This window comes from Rhinoderma darwinii, unplaced genomic scaffold, assembly GCF_050947455.1.
Source record: "Rhinoderma darwinii isolate aRhiDar2 unplaced genomic scaffold, aRhiDar2.hap1 Scaffold_675, whole genome shotgun sequence".
NCBI classification, from domain to species: Eukaryota; Metazoa; Chordata; class Amphibia; order Anura; family Rhinodermatidae; genus Rhinoderma; species Rhinoderma darwinii.
This window is the reverse complement of record NW_027464233.1, coordinates 169965-187547: the sequence shown is the minus strand read 5'-3', so window position 1 is coordinate 187547 and position 17583 is coordinate 169965. Positions and strand designations below refer to the sequence as shown.

The 17583-nt window shown below is 47.7% G+C and overlaps 12 non-coding genes across 12 annotated transcripts; all 12 read right to left on the bottom strand.

Moving 5' to 3' along the window:
• Nucleotides 1-1045: 1045 nt before the first annotated feature.
• LOC142728382 (U2 spliceosomal RNA) lies at nt 1046-1236 on the bottom strand. The gene has a single exon (XR_012877533.1). It is a non-coding gene; the product is annotated as a U2 spliceosomal RNA (small nuclear RNA).
• A 1296-nt stretch (nt 1237-2532) lies between these two features.
• Nucleotides 2533-2723, bottom strand: LOC142728378 (U2 spliceosomal RNA). The gene has a single exon (XR_012877531.1). It is a non-coding gene; the product is annotated as a U2 spliceosomal RNA (small nuclear RNA).
• A 1284-nt stretch (nt 2724-4007) lies between these two features.
• LOC142728377 (U2 spliceosomal RNA) lies at nt 4008-4198 on the bottom strand. Its single transcript, XR_012877530.1, has one exon. It is a non-coding gene; the product is annotated as a U2 spliceosomal RNA (small nuclear RNA).
• A 1288-nt stretch (nt 4199-5486) lies between these two features.
• LOC142728376 (U2 spliceosomal RNA) lies at nt 5487-5677 on the bottom strand. Its single transcript, XR_012877529.1, has one exon. It is a non-coding gene; the product is annotated as a U2 spliceosomal RNA (small nuclear RNA).
• A 1280-nt stretch (nt 5678-6957) lies between these two features.
• LOC142728375 (U2 spliceosomal RNA) lies at nt 6958-7148 on the bottom strand. The gene has a single exon (XR_012877528.1). It is a non-coding gene; the product is annotated as a U2 spliceosomal RNA (small nuclear RNA).
• A 1280-nt stretch (nt 7149-8428) lies between these two features.
• LOC142728374 (U2 spliceosomal RNA) lies at nt 8429-8619 on the bottom strand. Its single transcript, XR_012877527.1, has one exon. It is a non-coding gene; the product is annotated as a U2 spliceosomal RNA (small nuclear RNA).
• A 1317-nt stretch (nt 8620-9936) lies between these two features.
• On the bottom strand, nt 9937-10127 carry LOC142728373 (U2 spliceosomal RNA). Its single transcript, XR_012877526.1, has one exon. It is a non-coding gene; the product is annotated as a U2 spliceosomal RNA (small nuclear RNA).
• A 1300-nt stretch (nt 10128-11427) lies between these two features.
• On the bottom strand, nt 11428-11618 carry LOC142728372 (U2 spliceosomal RNA). The gene has a single exon (XR_012877525.1). It is a non-coding gene; the product is annotated as a U2 spliceosomal RNA (small nuclear RNA).
• Nucleotides 11619-12899: 1281 nt separating this feature from the next.
• On the bottom strand, nt 12900-13090 carry LOC142728371 (U2 spliceosomal RNA). The gene has a single exon (XR_012877524.1). It is a non-coding gene; the product is annotated as a U2 spliceosomal RNA (small nuclear RNA).
• Nucleotides 13091-14378: 1288 nt separating this feature from the next.
• LOC142728387 (U2 spliceosomal RNA) lies at nt 14379-14569 on the bottom strand. Its single transcript, XR_012877538.1, has one exon. It is a non-coding gene; the product is annotated as a U2 spliceosomal RNA (small nuclear RNA).
• A 1296-nt stretch (nt 14570-15865) lies between these two features.
• Nucleotides 15866-16056, bottom strand: LOC142728370 (U2 spliceosomal RNA). The gene has a single exon (XR_012877523.1). It is a non-coding gene; the product is annotated as a U2 spliceosomal RNA (small nuclear RNA).
• Nucleotides 16057-17328: 1272 nt separating this feature from the next.
• Nucleotides 17329-17519, bottom strand: LOC142728369 (U2 spliceosomal RNA). Its single transcript, XR_012877522.1, has one exon. It is a non-coding gene; the product is annotated as a U2 spliceosomal RNA (small nuclear RNA).
• Between the last annotated feature and the right edge of the window lie 64 nt (nt 17520-17583).

Genomic DNA, 17583 nt, shown 5'->3' with positions numbered 1-17583 from the left:
AACGCCCAAATGCCCTGCTGCCATGCAGATAAACACTGGCAGCGGCAGCAAGTGCATGCCCACAGCCACCCCTTGTTCCTTCACACCTTGTATCAGCTGTAATCCAGTCCAGTCCAGTGCTGCCTGCTGAGCAGCACTGACCAACACTGCCTGGGCCCAGGCTTTTATCTCTGAGGCCCCATTATGATGTCAGAAAGCTGGCTCTGGAATCCTGAGGGCTCCACTATGACACGTGCAAAGTTCCGTCTGAACTTTATATAAGACGGTGAGGCTCAGTCAGTCACTCAGTGTTGCCTGAGAGGGCAACACTGCAACAGCCGGCCGCCAGGCTGTCTTTTTTTTGCACAGCTAGTTGCCTCCAGGAGGCCACAAGAGGGAGACAAGGGACTGCAAAATGGAAAATAGGCATCCACCAACTTTACAGACAACTTCTCCTTGCTCCTACAACCTCCATCCTTGCACAGTTTGTTATTCTTCTAGGTAACATAGTAACAAATCCAAATTGCTGCTCTCTTTGTAGGCAAGCAAGGCTTTGTTGCAACTGCAATTCTTACTTCTTCTTGAAATGTAGGGACGACAGTACATTCCATCACATCCATCTAGTGTACACAGGTAGGTCCATTGTGGCGGGCAGGCGAGCGGGCGGGCTGCTTTATTGGCTGTTTGCTGTTCCCCTACTCCACTCCACTATTTGACTGTTGTGCTGCATCAATCAATCAATCAATCAATCAATCAATCAATCAATCAGTGGCTGGCTCAGGTGCAGCTCTTTAACTTACCTAAAAGGGAGGGCGGAGAGAAGACAAGGAAGGTGAATGAGGTGTTCCAATGTGAAATGCCGGAAACACAGAAACACAGACGACACACAACAAGAGGTGGCAATCTATTCATTAATTGCATTTAATCAATGAGCTCATTATCACTCATGCATTGTCCAACAGGTGTTGAAATAATGGGATTAAAAGGGGAGATCCCTTCAGAAAGACAGAAACAATAGCAAAGACAAAAAACACTTTTGGAATCTGCTTTTAGTCAACACATAAGGAAAGGGTGCACCGGTCCTGGAAATACTGCAATACCAGGTCAATGCGTGGAGTGGACAGAGCAAGCTCTATTTCCATCTCCCTGTTCTAAAAATCCATTTAATATATGGTCCCCAGATAGGGGACGTATCAGATATTAAACTGATAAGAACAGATACTACACTTGATCTTAGCCAAAAGGCCGAGAAGCGATAACCCGAACGGGCCGCGCGTTGCCCGAGCCTGCCCGATACTGCTGTTCAGCCCTTGCAGCGATTCAGCCTACTTCTAGGCAATTCCATGGGGCCCTGCAGGCTCACACACTCACAGCTACACGGGAGGTGAATAAAGGCCGGAGAGGAAGCCAGACAGGATTTGCTTCTTTTGCTTGCACCACAATGCAGTGCTGAAAGAGGAGGAATCTACATAAAAACGCCTTCCTGGCAACGCCCAAATGCCCTGCTGCCATGCAGATAAACACTGGCAGCGGCAGCAAGTGCATGCCCACAGCCACCCCTTGTTCCTTCACACCTTGTATCAGCTGTAATCCAGTCCAGTCCAGTGCTGCCTGCTGAGCAGCACTGACCAACACTGCCTGGGCCCAGGCTTTTATCTCTGAGGCCCCATTATGATGTCAGAAAGCTGGCTCTGGAATCCTGAGGGCTCCACTATGACACGTGCAAAGTTCCGTCTGAACTTTATATAAGACGGTGAGGCTCAGTCAGTCACTCAGTGTTGCCTGAGAGGGCAACACTGCAACAGCCGGCCGCCAGGCTGTCTTTTTTTTGCACAGCTAGTTGCCTCCAGGAGGCCACACGAGGGAGACAAGGGACTGCAAAATGGAAAATAGGCATCCACCAACTTTACAGACAACTTCTCCTTGCTCCTACAACCTCCATCCTTGCACAGTTTGTTATTCTTCTAGGTAACATAGTAACAAATCCAAATTGCTGCTCTCTTTGTAGGCAAGCAAGGCTTTGTTGCAACTGCAATTCTTACTTCTTCTTGAAATGTAGGGACGACAGTACATTCCATCACATCCATCTAGTGTACACAGGTAGGTCCATTGTGGCGGGCAGGCGAGCGGGCGGGCTGCTTTATTGGCTGTTTGCTGTTCCCCTACTCCACTCCACTATTTGACTGTTGTGCTGCATCAATCAATCAATCAATCAATCAATCAATCAATCAATCAATCAATCAATCAATCAATCAGTGGCTGGCTCAGGTGCAGCTCTTTAACTTACCTAAAAGGGAGGGCGGAGAGAAGACAAGGAAGGTGAATGAGGTGTTCCAATGTGAAATGCCGGAAACACAGAAACACAGACGACACACAACAAGAGGTGGCAATCTATTCATTAATTGCATTTAATCAATGAGCTCATTATCACTCATGCATTGTCCAACAGGTGTTGAAATAATGGGATTAAAAGGGGAGATCCCTTCAGAAAGACAGAAACAATAGCAAAGACAAAAAACACTTTTGGAATCTGCTTTTAGTCAACACATAAGGAAAGGGTGCACCGGTCCTGGAAATACTGCAATACCAGGTCAATGCGTGGAGTGGACAGAGCAAGCTCTATTTCCATCTCCCTGTTCTAAAAATCCATTTAATATATGGTCCCCAGATAGGGGACGTATCAGATATTAAACTGATAAGAACAGATACTACACTTGATCTTAGCCAAAAGGCCGAGAAGCGATAACCCGAACGGGCCGCGCGTTGCCCGAGCCTGCCCGATACTGCTGTTCAGCCCTTGCAGCGATTCAGCCTACTTCTAGGCAATTCCATGGGGCCCTGCAGGCTCACACACTCACAGCTACACGGGAGGTGAATAAAGGCCGGAGAGGAAGCCAGACAGGATTTGCTTCTTTTGCTTGCACCACAATGCAGTGCTGAAAGAGGAGGAATCTACATAAAAACGCCTTCCTGGCAACGCCCAAATGCCCTGCTGCCATGCAGATAAACACTGGCAGCGGCAGCAAGTGCATGCCCACAGCCACCCCTTGTTCCTTCACACCTTGTATCAGCTGTAATCCAGTCCAGTCCAGTGCTGCCTGCTGAGCAGCACTGACCAACACTGCCTGGGCCCAGGCTTTTATCTCTGAGGCCCCATTATGATGTCAGAAAGCTGGCTCTGGAATCCTGAGGGCTCCACTATGACACGTGCAAAGTTCCGTCTGAACTTTATATAAGACGGTGAGGCTCAGTCAGTCACTCAGTGTTGCCTGAGAGGGCAACACTGCAACAGCCGGCCGCCAGGCTGTCTTTTTTTTGCACAGCTAGTTGCCTCCAGGAGGCCACAAGAGGGAGACAAGGGACTGCAAAATGGAAAATAGGCATCCACCAACTTTACAGACAACTTCTCCTTGCTCCTACAACCTCCATCCTTGCACAGTTTGTTATTCTTCTAGGTAACATAGTAACAAATCCAAATTGCTGCTCTCTTTGTAGGCAAGCAAGGCTTTGTTGCAACTGCAATTCTTACTTCTTCTTGAAATGTAGGGACGACAGTACATTCCATCACATCCATCTAGTGTACACAGGTAGGTCCATTGTGGCGGGCAGGCGAGCGGGCGGGCTGCTTTATTGGCTGTTTGCTGTTCCCCTACTCCACTCCACTATTTGACTGTTGTGCTGCATCAATCAATCAATCAATCAATCAATCAATCAATCAATCAATCAATCAGTGGCTGGCTCAGGTGCAGCTCTTTAACTTACCTAAAAGGGAGGGCGGAGAGAAGACAAGGAAGGTGAATGAGGTGTTCCAATGTGAAATGCCGGAAACACAGAAACACAGACGACACACAACAAGAGGTGGCAATCTATTCATTAATTGCATTTAATCAATGAGCTCATTATCACTCATGCATTGTCCAACAGGTGTTGAAATAATGGGATTAAAAGGGGAGATCCCTTCAGAAATACAGAAACAATAGCAAAGACAAAAAACACTTTTGGAATCTGCTTTTAGTCAACACATAAGGAAAGGGTGCACCGGTCCTGGAAATACTGCAATACCAGGTCAATGCGTGGAGTGGACAGAGCAAGCTCTATTTCCATCTCCCTGTTCTAAAAATCCATTTAATATATGGTCCCCAGATAGGGGACGTATCAGATATTAAACTGATAAGAACAGATACTACACTTGATCTTAGCCAAAAGGCCGAGAAGCGATAACCCGAACGGGCCGCGCGTTGCCCGAGCCTGCCCGATACTGCTGTTCAGCCCTTGCAGCGATTCAGCCTACTTCTAGGCAATTCCATGGGGCCCTACAGGCTCACACACTCACAGCTACACGGGAGGTGAATAAAGGCCGGAGAGGAAGCCAGACAGGATTTGCTTCTTTTGCTTGCACCACAATGCAGTGCTGAAAGAGGAGGAATCTACATAAAAACGCCTTCCTGGCAACGCCCAAATGCCCTGCTGCCATGCAGATAAACACTGGCAGCGGCAGCAAGTGCATGCCCACAGCCACCCCTTGTTCCTTCACACCTTGTATCAGCTGTAATCCAGTCCAGTCCAGTGCTGCCTGCTGAGCAGCACTGACCAACACTGCCTGGGCCCAGGCTTTTATCTCTGAGGCCCCATTATGATGTCAGAAAGCTGGCTCTGGAATCCTGAGGGCTCCACTATGACACGTGCAAAGTTCCGTCTGAACTTTATATAAGACGGTGAGGCTCAGTCAGTCACTCAGTGTTGCCTGAGAGGGCAACACTGCAACAGCCGGCCGCCAGGCTGTCTTTTTTTTGCACAGCTAGTTGCCTCCAGGAGGCCACAAGAGGGAGACAAGGGACTGCAAAATGGAAAATAGGCATCCACCAACTTTACAGACAACTTCTCCTTGCTCCTACAACCTCCATCCTTGCACAGTTTGTTATTCTTCTAGGTAACATAGTAACAAATCCAAATTGCTGCTCTCTTTGTAGGCAAGCAAGGCTTTGTTGCAACTGCAATTCTTACTTCTTCTTGAAATGTAGGGACGACAGTACATTCCATCACATCCATCTAGTGTACACAGGTAGGTCCATTGTGGCGGGCAGGCGAGCGGGCGGGCTGCTTTATTGGCTGTTTGCTGTTCCCCTACTCCACTCCACTATTTGACTGTTGTGCTGCATCAATCAATCAATCAATCAATCAATCAATCAATCAATCAATCAATCAATCAGTGGCTGGCTCAGGTGCAGCTCTTAAACTTACCTAAAAGGGAGGGCGGAGAGAAGACAAGGAAGGTGAATGAGGTGTTCCAATGTGAAATGCCGGAAACACAGAAACACAGACGACACACAACAAGAGGTGGCAATCTATTCATTAATTGCATTTAATCAATGAGCTCATTATCACTCATGCATTGTCCAACAGGTGTTGAAATAATGGGATTAAAAGGGGAGATCCCTTCAGAAAGACAGAAACAATAGCAAAGACAAAAAACACTTTTGGAATCTGCTTTTAGTCAACACATAAGGAAAGGGTGCACCGGTCCTGGAAATACTGCAATACCAGGTCAATGCGTGGAGTGGACAGAGCAAGCTCTATTTCCATCTCCCTGTTCTAAAAATCCATTTAATATATGGTCCCCAGATAGGGGACGTATCAGATATTAAACTGATAAGAACAGATACTACACTTGATCTTAGCCAAAAGGCCGAGAAGCGATAACCCGAACGGGCCGCGCGTTGCCCGAGCCTCCCCGATACTGCTGTTCAGCCCTTGCAGCGATTCAGCCTACTTCTAGGCAATTCCATGGGGCCCTGCAGGCTCACACACTCACAGCTACACGGGAGGTGAATAAAGGCCGGAGAGGAAGCCAGACAGGATTTGCTTCTTTTGCTTGCACCACAATGCAGTGCTGAAAGAGGAGGAATCTACATAAAAACGCCTTCCTGGCAACGCCCAAATGCCCTGCTGCCATGCAGATAAACACTGGCAGCGGCAGCAAGTGCATGCCCACAGCCACCCCTTGTTCCTTCACACCTTGTATCAGCTGTAATCCAGTCCAGTCCAGTGCTGCCTGCTGAGCAGCACTGACCAACACTGCCTGGGCCCAGGCTTTTATCTCTGAGGCCCCATTATGATGTCAGAAAGCTGGCTCTGGAATCCTGAGGGCTCCACTATGACACGTGCAAAGTTCCGTCTGAACTTTATATAAGACGGTGAGGCTCAGTCAGTCACTCAGTGTTGCCTGAGAGGGCAACACTGCAACAGCCGGCCGCCAGGCTGTCTTTTTTTTGCACAGCTAGTTGCCTCCAGGAGGCCACAAGAGGGAGACAAGGGACTGCAAAATGGAAAATAGGCATCCACCAACTTTACAGACAACTTCTCCTTGCTCCTACAACCTCCATCCTTGCACAGTTTGTTATTCTTCTAGGTAACATAGTAACAAATCCAAATTGCTGCTCTCTTTGTAGGCAAGCAAGGCTTTGTTGCAACTGCAATTCTTACTTCTTCTTGAAATGTAGGGACGACAGTACATTCCATCACATCCATCTAGTGTACACAGGTAGGTCCATTGTGGCGGGCAGGCGAGCGGGCGGGCTGCTTTATTGGCTGTTTGCTGTTCCCCTACTCCACTCCACTATTTGACTGTTGTGCTGCATCAATCAATCAATCAATCAATCAATCAATCAATCAATCAATCAGTGGCTGGCTCAGGTGCAGCTCTTTAACTTACCTAAAAGGGAGGGCGGAGAGAAGACAAGGAAGGTGAATGAGGTGTTCCAATGTGAAATGCCGGAAACACAGAAACACAGACGACACACAACAAGAGGTGGCAATCTATTCATTAATTGCATTTAATCAATGAGCTCATTATCACTCATGCATTGTCCAACAGGTGTTGAAATAATGGGATTAAAAGGGGAGATCCCTTCAGAAAGACAGAAACAATAGCAAAGACAAAAAACACTTTTGGAATCTGCTTTTAGTCAACACATAAGGAAAGGGTGCACCGGTCCTGGAAATACTGCAATACCAGGTCAATGCGTGGAGTGGACAGAGCAAGCTCTATTTCCATCTCCCTGTTCTAAAAATCCATTTAATATATGGTCCCCAGATAGGGGACGTATCAGATATTAAACTGATAAGAACAGATACTACACTTGATCTTAGCCAAAAGGCCGAGAAGCGATAACCCGAACGGGCCGCGCGTTGCCCGAGCCTGCCCGATACTGCTGTTCAGCCCTTGCAGCGATTCAGCCTACTTCTAGGCAATTCCATGGGGCCCTGCAGGCTCACACACTCACAGCTACACGGGAGGTGAATAAAGGCCGGAGAGGAAGCCAGACAGGATTTGCTTCTTTTGCTTGCACCACAATGCAGTGCTGAAAGAGGAGGAATCTACATAAAAACGCCTTCCTGGCAACGCCCAAATGCCCTGCTGCCATGCAGATAAACACTGGCAGCGGCAGCAAGTGCATGCCCACAGCCACCCCTTGTTCCTTCACACCTTGTATCAGCTGTAATCCAGTCCAGTCCAGTGCTGCCTGCTGAGCAGCACTGACCAACACTGCCTGGGCCCAGGCTTTTATCTCTGAGGCCCCATTATGATGTCAGAAAGCTGGCTCTGGAATCCTGAGGGCTCCACTATGACACGTGCAAAGTTCCGTCTGAACTTTATATAAGACGGTGAGGCTCAGTCAGTCACTCAGTGTTGCCTGAGAGGGCAACACTGCAACAGCCGGCCGCCAGGCTGTCTTTTTTTTGCACAGCTAGTTGCCTCCAGGAGGCCACAAGAGGGAGACAAGGGACTGCAAAATGGAAAATAGGCATCCACCAACTTTACAGACAACTTCTCCTTGCTCCTACAACCTCCATCCTTGCACAGTTTGTTATTCTTCTAGGTAACATAGTAACAAATCCAAATTGCTGCTCTCTTTGTAGGCAAGCAAGGCTTTGTTGCAACTGCAATTCTTACTTCTTCTTGAAATGTAGGGACGACAGTACATTCCATCACATCCATCTAGTGTACACAGGTAGGTCCATTGTGGCGGGCAGGCGAGCGGGCGGGCTGCTTTATTGGCTGTTTGCTGTTCCCCTACTCCACTCCACTATTTGACTGTTGTGCTGCATCAATCAATCAATCAATCAATCAATCAATCAATCAATCAATCAGTGGCTGGCTCAGGTGCAGCTCTTTAACTTACCTAAAAGGGAGGGCGGAGAGAAGACAAGGAAGGTGAATGAGGTGTTCCAATTTGAAATTCCGGAAACACAGAAACACAGATGACACACAACAAGAGGTGGCAATCTATTCATTAATTGCATTTAATCAATGAGCTCATTATCACTCATGCATTGTCCAACAGGTGTTGAAATAATGGGATTAAAAGGGGAGATCCCTTCAGAAAGACAGAAACAATAGCAAAGACAAAAAACACTTTTGGAATCTGCTTTTAGTCAACACATAAGGAAAGGGTGCACCGGTCCTGGAAATACTGCAATACCAGGTCAATGCGTGGAGTGGACAGAGCAAGCTCTATTTCCATCTCCCTGTTCTAAAAATCCATTTAATATATGGTCCCCAGATAGGGGACGTATCAGATATTAAACTGATAAGAACAGATACTACACTTGATCTTAGCCAAAAGGCCGAGAAGCGATAACCCGAACGGGCCGCGCGTTGCCCGAGCCTGCCCGATACTGCTGTTCAGCCCTTGCAGCGATTCAGCCTACTTCTAGGCAATTCCATGGGGCCCTGCAGGCTCACACACTCACAGCTACACGGGAGGTGAATAAAGGCCGGAGAGGAAGCCAGACAGGATTTGCTTCTTTTGCTTGCACCACAATGCAGTGCTGAAAGAGGAGGAATCTACATAAAAACGCCTTCCTGGCAACGCCCAAATGCCCTGCTGCCATGCAGATAAACACTGGCAGCGGCAGCAAGTGCATGCCCACAGCCACCCCTTGTTCCTTCACACCTTGTATCAGCTGTAATCCAGTCCAGTCCAGTGCTGCCTGCTGAGCAGCACTGACCAACACTGCCTGGGCCCAGGCTTTTATCTCTGAGGCCCCATTATGATGTCAGAAAGCTGGCTCTGGAATCCTGAGGGCTCCACTATGACACGTGCAAAGTTCCGTCTGAACTTTATATAAGACGGTGAGGCTCAGTCAGTCACTCAGTGTTGCCTGAGAGGGCAACACTGCAACAGCCGGCCGCCAGGCTGTCTTTTTTTTTGCACAGCTAGTTGCCTCCAGGAGGCCACAAGAGGGAGACAAGGGACTGCAAAATGGAAAATAGGCATCCACCAACTTTACAGACAACTTCTCCTTGCTCCTACAACCTCCATCCTTGCACAGTTTGTTATTCTTCTAGGTAACATAGTAACAAATCCAAATTGCTGCTCTCTTTGTAGGCAAGCAAGGCTTTGTTGCAACTGCAATTCTTACTTCTTCTTGAAATGTAGGGACGACAGTACATTCCATCACATCCATCTAGTGTACACAGGTAGGTCCATTGTGGCGGGCAGGCGAGCGGGCGGGCTGCTTTATTGGCTGTTTGCTGTTCCCCTACTCCACTCCACTATTTGACTGTTGTGCTGCATCAATCAATCAATCAATCAATCAATCAATCAATCAATCAATCAATCAATCAATCAATCAATCAATCAATCAATCAATCAGTGGCTGGCTCAGGTGCAGCTCTTTAACTTACCTAAAAGGGAGGGCGGAGAGAAGACAAGGAAGGTGAATGAGGTGTTCCAATGTGAAATGCCGGAAACACAGAAACACAGACGACACACAACAAGAGGTGGCAATCTATTCATTAATTGCATTTAATCAATGAGCTCATTATCACTCATGCATTGTCCAACAGGTGTTGAAATAATGGGATTAAAAGGGGAGATCCCTTCAGAAAGACAGAAACAATAGCAAAGACAAAAAACACTTTTGGAATCTGCTTTTAGTCAACACATAAGGAAAGGGTGCACCGGTCCTGGAAATACTGCAATACCAGGTCAATGCGTGGAGTGGACAGAGCAAGCTCTATTTCCATCTCCCTGTTCTAAAAATCCATTTAATATATGGTCCCCAGATAGGGGACGTATCAGATATTAAACTGATAAGAACAGATACTACACTTGATCTTAGCCAAAAGGCCGAGAAGCGATAACCCGAACGGGCCGCGCGTTGCCCGAGCCTGCCCGATACTGCTGTTCAGCCCTTGCAGCGATTCAGCCTACTTCTAGGCAATTCCATGGGGCCCTGCAGGCTCACACACTCACAGCTACACGGGAGGTGAATAAAGGCCGGAGAGGAAGCCAGACAGGATTTGCTTCTTTTGCTTGCACCACAATGCAGTGCTGAAAGAGGAGGAATCTACATAAAAACGCCTTCCTGGCAACGCCCAAATGCCCTGCTGCCATGCAGATAAACACTGGCAGCGGCAGCAAGTGCATGCCCACAGCCACCCCTTGTTCCTTCACACCTTGTATCAGCTGTAATCCAGTCCAGTCCAGTGCTGCCTGCTGAGCAGCACTGACCAACACTGCCTGGGCCCAGGCTTTTATCTCTGAGGCCCCATTATGATGTCAGAAAGCTGGCTCTGGAATCCTGAGGGCTCCACTATGACACGTGCAAAGTTCCGTCTGAACTTTATATAAGACGGTGAGGCTCAGTCAGTCACTCAGTGTTGCCTGAGAGGGCAACACTGCAACAGCCGGCCGCCAGGCTGTCTTTTTTTTGCACAGCTAGTTGCCTCCAGGAGGCCACAAGAGGGAGACAAGGGACTGCAAAATGGAAAATAGGCATCCACCAACTTTACAGACAACTTCTCCTTGCTCCTACAACCTCCATCCTTGCACAGTTTGTTATTCTTCTAGGTAACATAGTAACAAATCCAAATTGCTGCTCTCTTTGTAGGCAAGCAAGGCTTTGTTGCAACTGCAATTCTTACTTCTTCTTGAAATGTAGGGACGACAGTACATTCCATCACATCCATCTAGTGTACACAGGTAGGTCCATTGTGGCGGGCAGGCGATCGGGCGGGCTGCTTTATTGGCTGTTTGCTGTTCCCCTACTCCACTCCACTATTTGACTGTTGTGCTGCATCAATCAATCAATCAATCAATCAATCAATCAATCAATCAATCAATCAATCAATCAATCAATCAGTGGCTGGCTCAGGTGCAGCTCTTTAACTTACCTAAAAGGGAGGGCGGAGAGAAGACAAGGAAGGTGAATGAGGTGTTCCAATGTGAAATGCCGGAAACACAGAAACACAGACGACACACAACAAGAGGTGGCAATCTATTCATTAATTGCATTTAATCAATGAGCTCATTATCACTCATGCATTGTCCAACAGGTGTTGAAATAATGGGATTAAAAGGGGAGATCCCTTCAGAAAGACAGAAACAATAGCAAAGACAAAAAACACTTTTGGAATCTGCTTTTAGTCAACACATAAGGAAAGGGTGCACCGGTCCTGGAAATACTGCAATACCAGGTCAATGCGTGGAGTGGACAGAGCAAGCTCTATTTCCATCTCCCTGTTCTAAAAATCCATTTAATATATGGTCCCCAGATAGGGGACGTATCAGATATTAAACTGATAAGAACAGATACTACACTTGATCTTAGCCAAAAGGCCGAGAAGCGATAACCCGAACGGGCCGCGCGTTGCCCGAGCCTGCCCGATACTGCTGTTCAGCCCTTGCAGCGATTCAGCCTACTTCTAGGCAATTCCATGGGGCCCTGCAGGCTCACACACTCACAGCTACACGGGAGGTGAATAAAGGCCGGAGAGGAAGCCAGACAGGATTTGCTTCTTTTGCTTGCACCACAATGCAGTGCTGAAAGAGGAGGAATCTACATAAAAACGCCTTCCTGGCAACGCCCAAATGCCCTGCTGCCATGCAGATAAACACTGGCAGCGGCAGCAAGTGCATGCCCACAGCCACCCCTTGTTCCTTCACACCTTGTATCAGCTGTAATCCAGTCCAGTCCAGTGCTGCCTGCTGAGCAGCACTGACCAACACTGCCTGGGCCCAGGCTTTTATCTCTGAGGCCCCATTATGATGTCAGAAAGCTGGCTCTGGAATCCTGAGGGCTCCACTATGAGCAAAGTTCCGTCTGAACTTTATATAAGACGGTGAGGCTCAGTCAGTCACTCAGTGTTGCCTGAGAGGGCAACACTGCAACAGCCGGCCGCCAGGCTGTCTTTTTTTTGCACAGCTAGTTGCCTCCAGGAGGCCACAAGAGGGAGACAAGGGACTGCAAAATGGAAAATAGGCATCCACCAACTTTACAGACAACTTCTCCTTGCTCCTACAACCTCCATCCTTGCACAGTTTGTTATTCTTCTAGGTAACATAGTAACAAATCCAAATTGCTGCTCTCTTTGTAGGCAAGCAAGGCTTTGTTGCAACTGCAATTCTTACTTCTTCTTGAAATGTAGGGACGACAGTACATTCCATCACATCCATCTAGTGTACACAGGTAGGTCCATTGTGGCGGGCAGGCGAGCGGGCGGGCTGCTTTATTGGCTGTTTGCTGTTCCCCTACTCCACTCCACTATTTGACTGTTGTGCTGCATCAATCAATCAATCAATCAATCAATCAATCAATCAATCAATCAATCAATCAATCAGTGGCTGGCTCAGGTGCAGCTCTTTAACTTACCTAAAAGGGAGGGCGGAGAGAAGACAAGGAAGGTGAATGAGGTGTTCCAATGTGAAATGCCGGAAACACAGAAACACAGACGACACACAACAAGAGGTGGCAATCTATTCATTAATTGCATTTAATCAATGAGCTCATTATCACTCATGCATTGTCCAACAGGTGTTGAAATAATGGGATTAAAAGGGGAGATCCCTTCAGAAAGACAGAAACAATAGCAAAGACAAAAAACACTTTTGGAATCTGCTTTTAACATAAGGAAAGGGTGCACCGGTCCTGGAAATACTGCAATACCAGGTCAATGCGTGGAGTGGACAGAGCAAGCTCTATTTCCATCTCCCTGTTCTAAAAATCCATTTAATATATGGTCCCCAGATAGGGGACGTATCAGATATTAAACTGATAAGAACAGATACTACACTTGATCTTAGCCAAAAGGCCGAGAAGCGATAACCCGAACGGGCCGCGCGTTGCCCGAGCCTGCCCGATACTGCTGTTCAGCCCTTGCAGCGATTCAGCCTACTTCTAGGCAATTCCATGGGGCCCTGCAGGCTCACACACTCACAGCTACACGGGAGGTGAATAAAGGCCGGAGAGGAAGCCAGACAGGATTTGCTTCTTTTGCTTGCACCACAATGCAGTGCTGAAAGAGGAGGAATCTACATAAAAACGCCTTCCTGGCAACGCCCAAATGCCCTGCTGCCATGCAGATAAACACTGGCAGCGGCAGCAAGTGCATGCCCACAGCCACCCCTTGTTCCTTCACACCTTGTATCAGCTGTAATCCAGTCCAGTCCAGTGCTGCCTGCTGAGCAGCACTGACCAACACTGCCTGGGCCCAGGCTTTTATCTCTGAGGCCCCATTATGATGTCAGAAAGCTGGCTCTGGAATCCTGAGGGCTCCACTATGACACGTGCAAAGTTCCGTCTGAACTTTATATAAGACGGTGAGGCTCAGTCAGTCACTCAGTGTTGCCTGAGAGGGCAACACTGCAACAGCCGGCCGCCAGGCTGTCTTTTTTTTGCACAGCTAGTTGCCTCCAGGAGGCCACAAGAGGGAGACAAGGGACTGCAAAATGGAAAATAGGCATCCACCAACTTTACAGACAACTTCTCCTTGCTCCTACAACCTCCATCCTTGCACAGTTTGTTATTCTTCTAGGTAACATAGTAACAAATCCAAATTGCTGCTCTCTTTGTAGGCAAGCAAGGCTTTGTTGCAACTGCAATTCTTACTTCTTCTTGAAATGTAGGGACGACAGTACATTCCATCACATCCATCTAGTGTACACAGGTAGGTCCATTGTGGCGGGCAGGCGAGCGGGCGGGCTGCTTTATTGGCTGTTTGCTGTTCCCCTACTCCACTCCACTATTTGACTGTTGTGCTGCATCAATCAATCAATCAATCAATCAATCAATCAATCAATCAATCAATCAATCAGTGGCTGGCTCAGGTGCAGCTCTTTAACTTACCTAAAAGGGAGGGCGGAGAGAAGACAAGGAAGGTGAATGAGGTGTTCCAATGTGAAATGCCGGAAACACAGAAACACAGACGACACACAACAAGAGGTGGCAATCTATTCATTAATTGCATTTAATCAATGAGCTCATTATCACTCATGCATTGTCCAACAGGTGTTGAAATAATGGGATTAAAAGGGGAGATCCCTTCAGAAAGACAGAAACAATAGCAAAGACAAAAAACACTTTTGGAATCTGCTTTTAGTCAACACATAAGGAAAGGGTGCACCGGTCCTGGAAAAACTGCAATACCAGGTCAATGCGTGGAGTGGACAGAGCAAGCTCTATTTCCATCTCCCTGTTCTAAAAATCCATTTAATATATGGTCCCCAGATAGGGGACGTATCAGATATTAAACTGATAAGAACAGATACTACACTTGATCTTAGCCAAAAGGCCGAGAAGCGATAACCCGAACGGGCCGCGCGTTGCCCGAGCCTGCCCGATACTGCTGTTCAGCCCTTGCAGCGATTCAGCCTACTTCTAGGCAATTCCATGGGGCCCTGCAGGCTCACACACTCACAGCTACACGGGAGGTGAATAAAGGCCGGAGAGGAAGCCAGACAGGATTTGCTTCTTTTGCTTGCACCACAATGCAGTGCTGAAAGAGGAGGAATCTACATAAAAACGCCTTCCTGGCAACGCCCAAATGCCCTGCTGCCATGCAGATAAACACTGGCAGCGGCAGCAAGTGCATGCCCACAGCCACCCCTTGTTCCTTCACACCTTGTATCAGCTGTAATCCAGTCCAGTCCAGTGCTGCCTGCTGAGCAGCACTGACCAACACTGCCTGGGCCCAGGCTTTTATCTCTGAGGCCCCATTATGATGTCAGAAAGCTGGCTCTGGAATCCTGAGGGCTCCACTATGACACGTGCAAAGTTCCGTCTGAACTTTATATAAGACGGTGAGGCTCAGTCAGTCACTCAGTGTTGCCTGAGAGGGCAACACTGCAACAGCCGGCCGCCAGGCTGTCTTTTTTTTGCACAGCTAGTTGCCTCCAGGAGGCCACAAGAGGGAGACAAGGGACTGCAAAATGGAAAATAGGCATCCACCAACTTTACAGACAACTTCTCCTTGCTCCTACAACCTCCATCCTTGCACAGTTTGTTATTCTTCTAGGTAACATAGTAACAAATCCAAATTGCTGCTCTCTTTGTAGGCAAGCAAGGCTTTGTTGCAACTGCAATTCTTACTTCTTCTTGAAATGTAGGGACGACAGTACATTCCATCACATCCATCTAGTGTACACAGGTAGGTCCATTGTGGCGGGCAGGCGAGCGGGCGGGCTGCTTTATTGGCTGTTTGCTGTTCCCCTACTCCACTCCACTATTTGACTGTTGTGCTGCATCAATCAATCAATCAATCAATCAATCAATCAATCAATCAATCAATCAATCAATCAATCAGTGGCTGGCTCAGGTGCAGCTCTTTAACTTACCTAAAAGGGAGGGCGGAGAGAAGACAAGGAAGGTGAATGAGGTGTTCCAATGTGAAATGCCGGAAACACAGAAACACAGACGACACACAACAAGAGGTGGCAATCTATTCATTAATTGCATTTAATCAATGAGCTCATTATCACTCATGCATTGTCCAACAGGTGTTGAAATAATGGGATTAAAAGGGGAGATCCCTTCAGAAAGACAGAAACAATAGCAAAGACAAAAAACACTTTTGGAATCTGCTTTTAGTCAACACATAAGGAAAGGGTGCACCGGTCCTGGAAATACTGCAATACCAGGTCAATGCGTGGAGTGGACAGAGCAAGCTCTATTTCCATCTCCCTGTTCTAAAAATCCATTTAATATATGGTCCCCAGATAGGGGACGTATCAGATATTAAACTGATAAGAACAGATACTACACTTGATCTTAGCCAAAAGGCCGAGAAGCGATAACCCGAACGGGCCGCGCGTTGCCCGAGCCTGCCCGATACTGCTGTTCAGCCCTTGCAGCGATTCAGCCTACTTCTAGGCAATTCCATGGGGCCCTGCAGGCTCACACACTCACAGCTACACGGGAGGTGAATAAAGGCCGGAGAGGAAGCCAGACAGGATTTGCTTCTTTTGCTTGCACCACAATGCAGTGCTGAAAGAGGAGGAATCTACATAAAAACGCCTTCCTGGCAACGCCCAAATGCCCTGCTGCCATGCAGATAAACACTGGCAGCGGCAGCAAGTGCATGCCCACAGCCACCCCTTGTTCACACCTTGTATCAGCTGTAATCCAGTCCAGTCCAGTGCTGCCTGCTGAGCAGCACTGACCAACACTGCCTGGGCCCAGGCTTTTATCTCTGAGGCCCCATTATGATGTCAGAAAGCTGGCTCTGGAATCCTGAGGGCTCCACTATGACACGTGCAAAGTTCCGTCTGAACTTTATATAAGACGGTGAGGCTCAGTCAGTCACTCAGTGTTGCCTGAGAGGGCAACACTGCAACAGCCGGCCGCCAGGCTGTCTTTTTTTTGCACAGCTAGTTGCCTCCAGGAGGCCACAAGAGGGAGACAAGGGACTGCAAAATGGAAAATAGGCATCCACCAACTTTACAGACAACTTCTCCTTGCTCCTACAACCTCCATCCTTGCACAGTTTGTTATTCTTCTAGGTAACATAGTAACAAATCCAAATTGCTGCTCTCTTTGTAGGCAAGCAAGGCTTTGTTGCAACTGCAATTCTTACTTCTTCTTGAAATGTAGGGACGACAGTACATTCCATCACATCCATCTAGTGTACACAGGTAGGTCCATTGTGGCGGGCAGGCGAGCGGGCGGGCTGCTTTATTGGCTGTTTGCTGTTCCCCTACTCCACTCCACTATTTGACTGTTGTGCTGCATCAATCAATCAATCAATCAATCAATCAATCAATCAATCAGTGGCTGGCTCAGGTGCAGCTCTTTAACTTACCTAAAAGGGAGGGCGGAGAGAAGACAAGGAAGGTGAATGAGGTGTTCCAATGTGAAATGCCGGAAACACAGAAACACAGACGACACACAACAAGAGGTGGCAATCTATTCATTAATTGCATTTAATCAATGAGCTCATTATCACTCATGCATTGTCCAACAGGTGTTGAAATAATGGGATTAAAAGGGGAGATCCCTTCAGAAAGACAGAAACAATAGCAAAGACAAAAAACACTTTTGGAATCTGCTTTTAGTCAACACATAAGGAAAGGGTGCACCGGTCCTGGAAATACTGCAATACCAGGTCAATGCGTGGAGTGGACAGAGCAAGCTCTATTTCCATCTCCCTGTTCTAAAAATCCATTTAATATATGGTCCCCAGATAGGGGACGTATCAGATATTAAACTGATAAGAACAGATACTACACTTGATCTTAGCCAAAAGGCCGAGAAGCGATAACCCGAACGGGCCGCGCGTTGCCCGAGCCTGCCCGATACTGCTGTTCAGCCCTTGCAGCGATT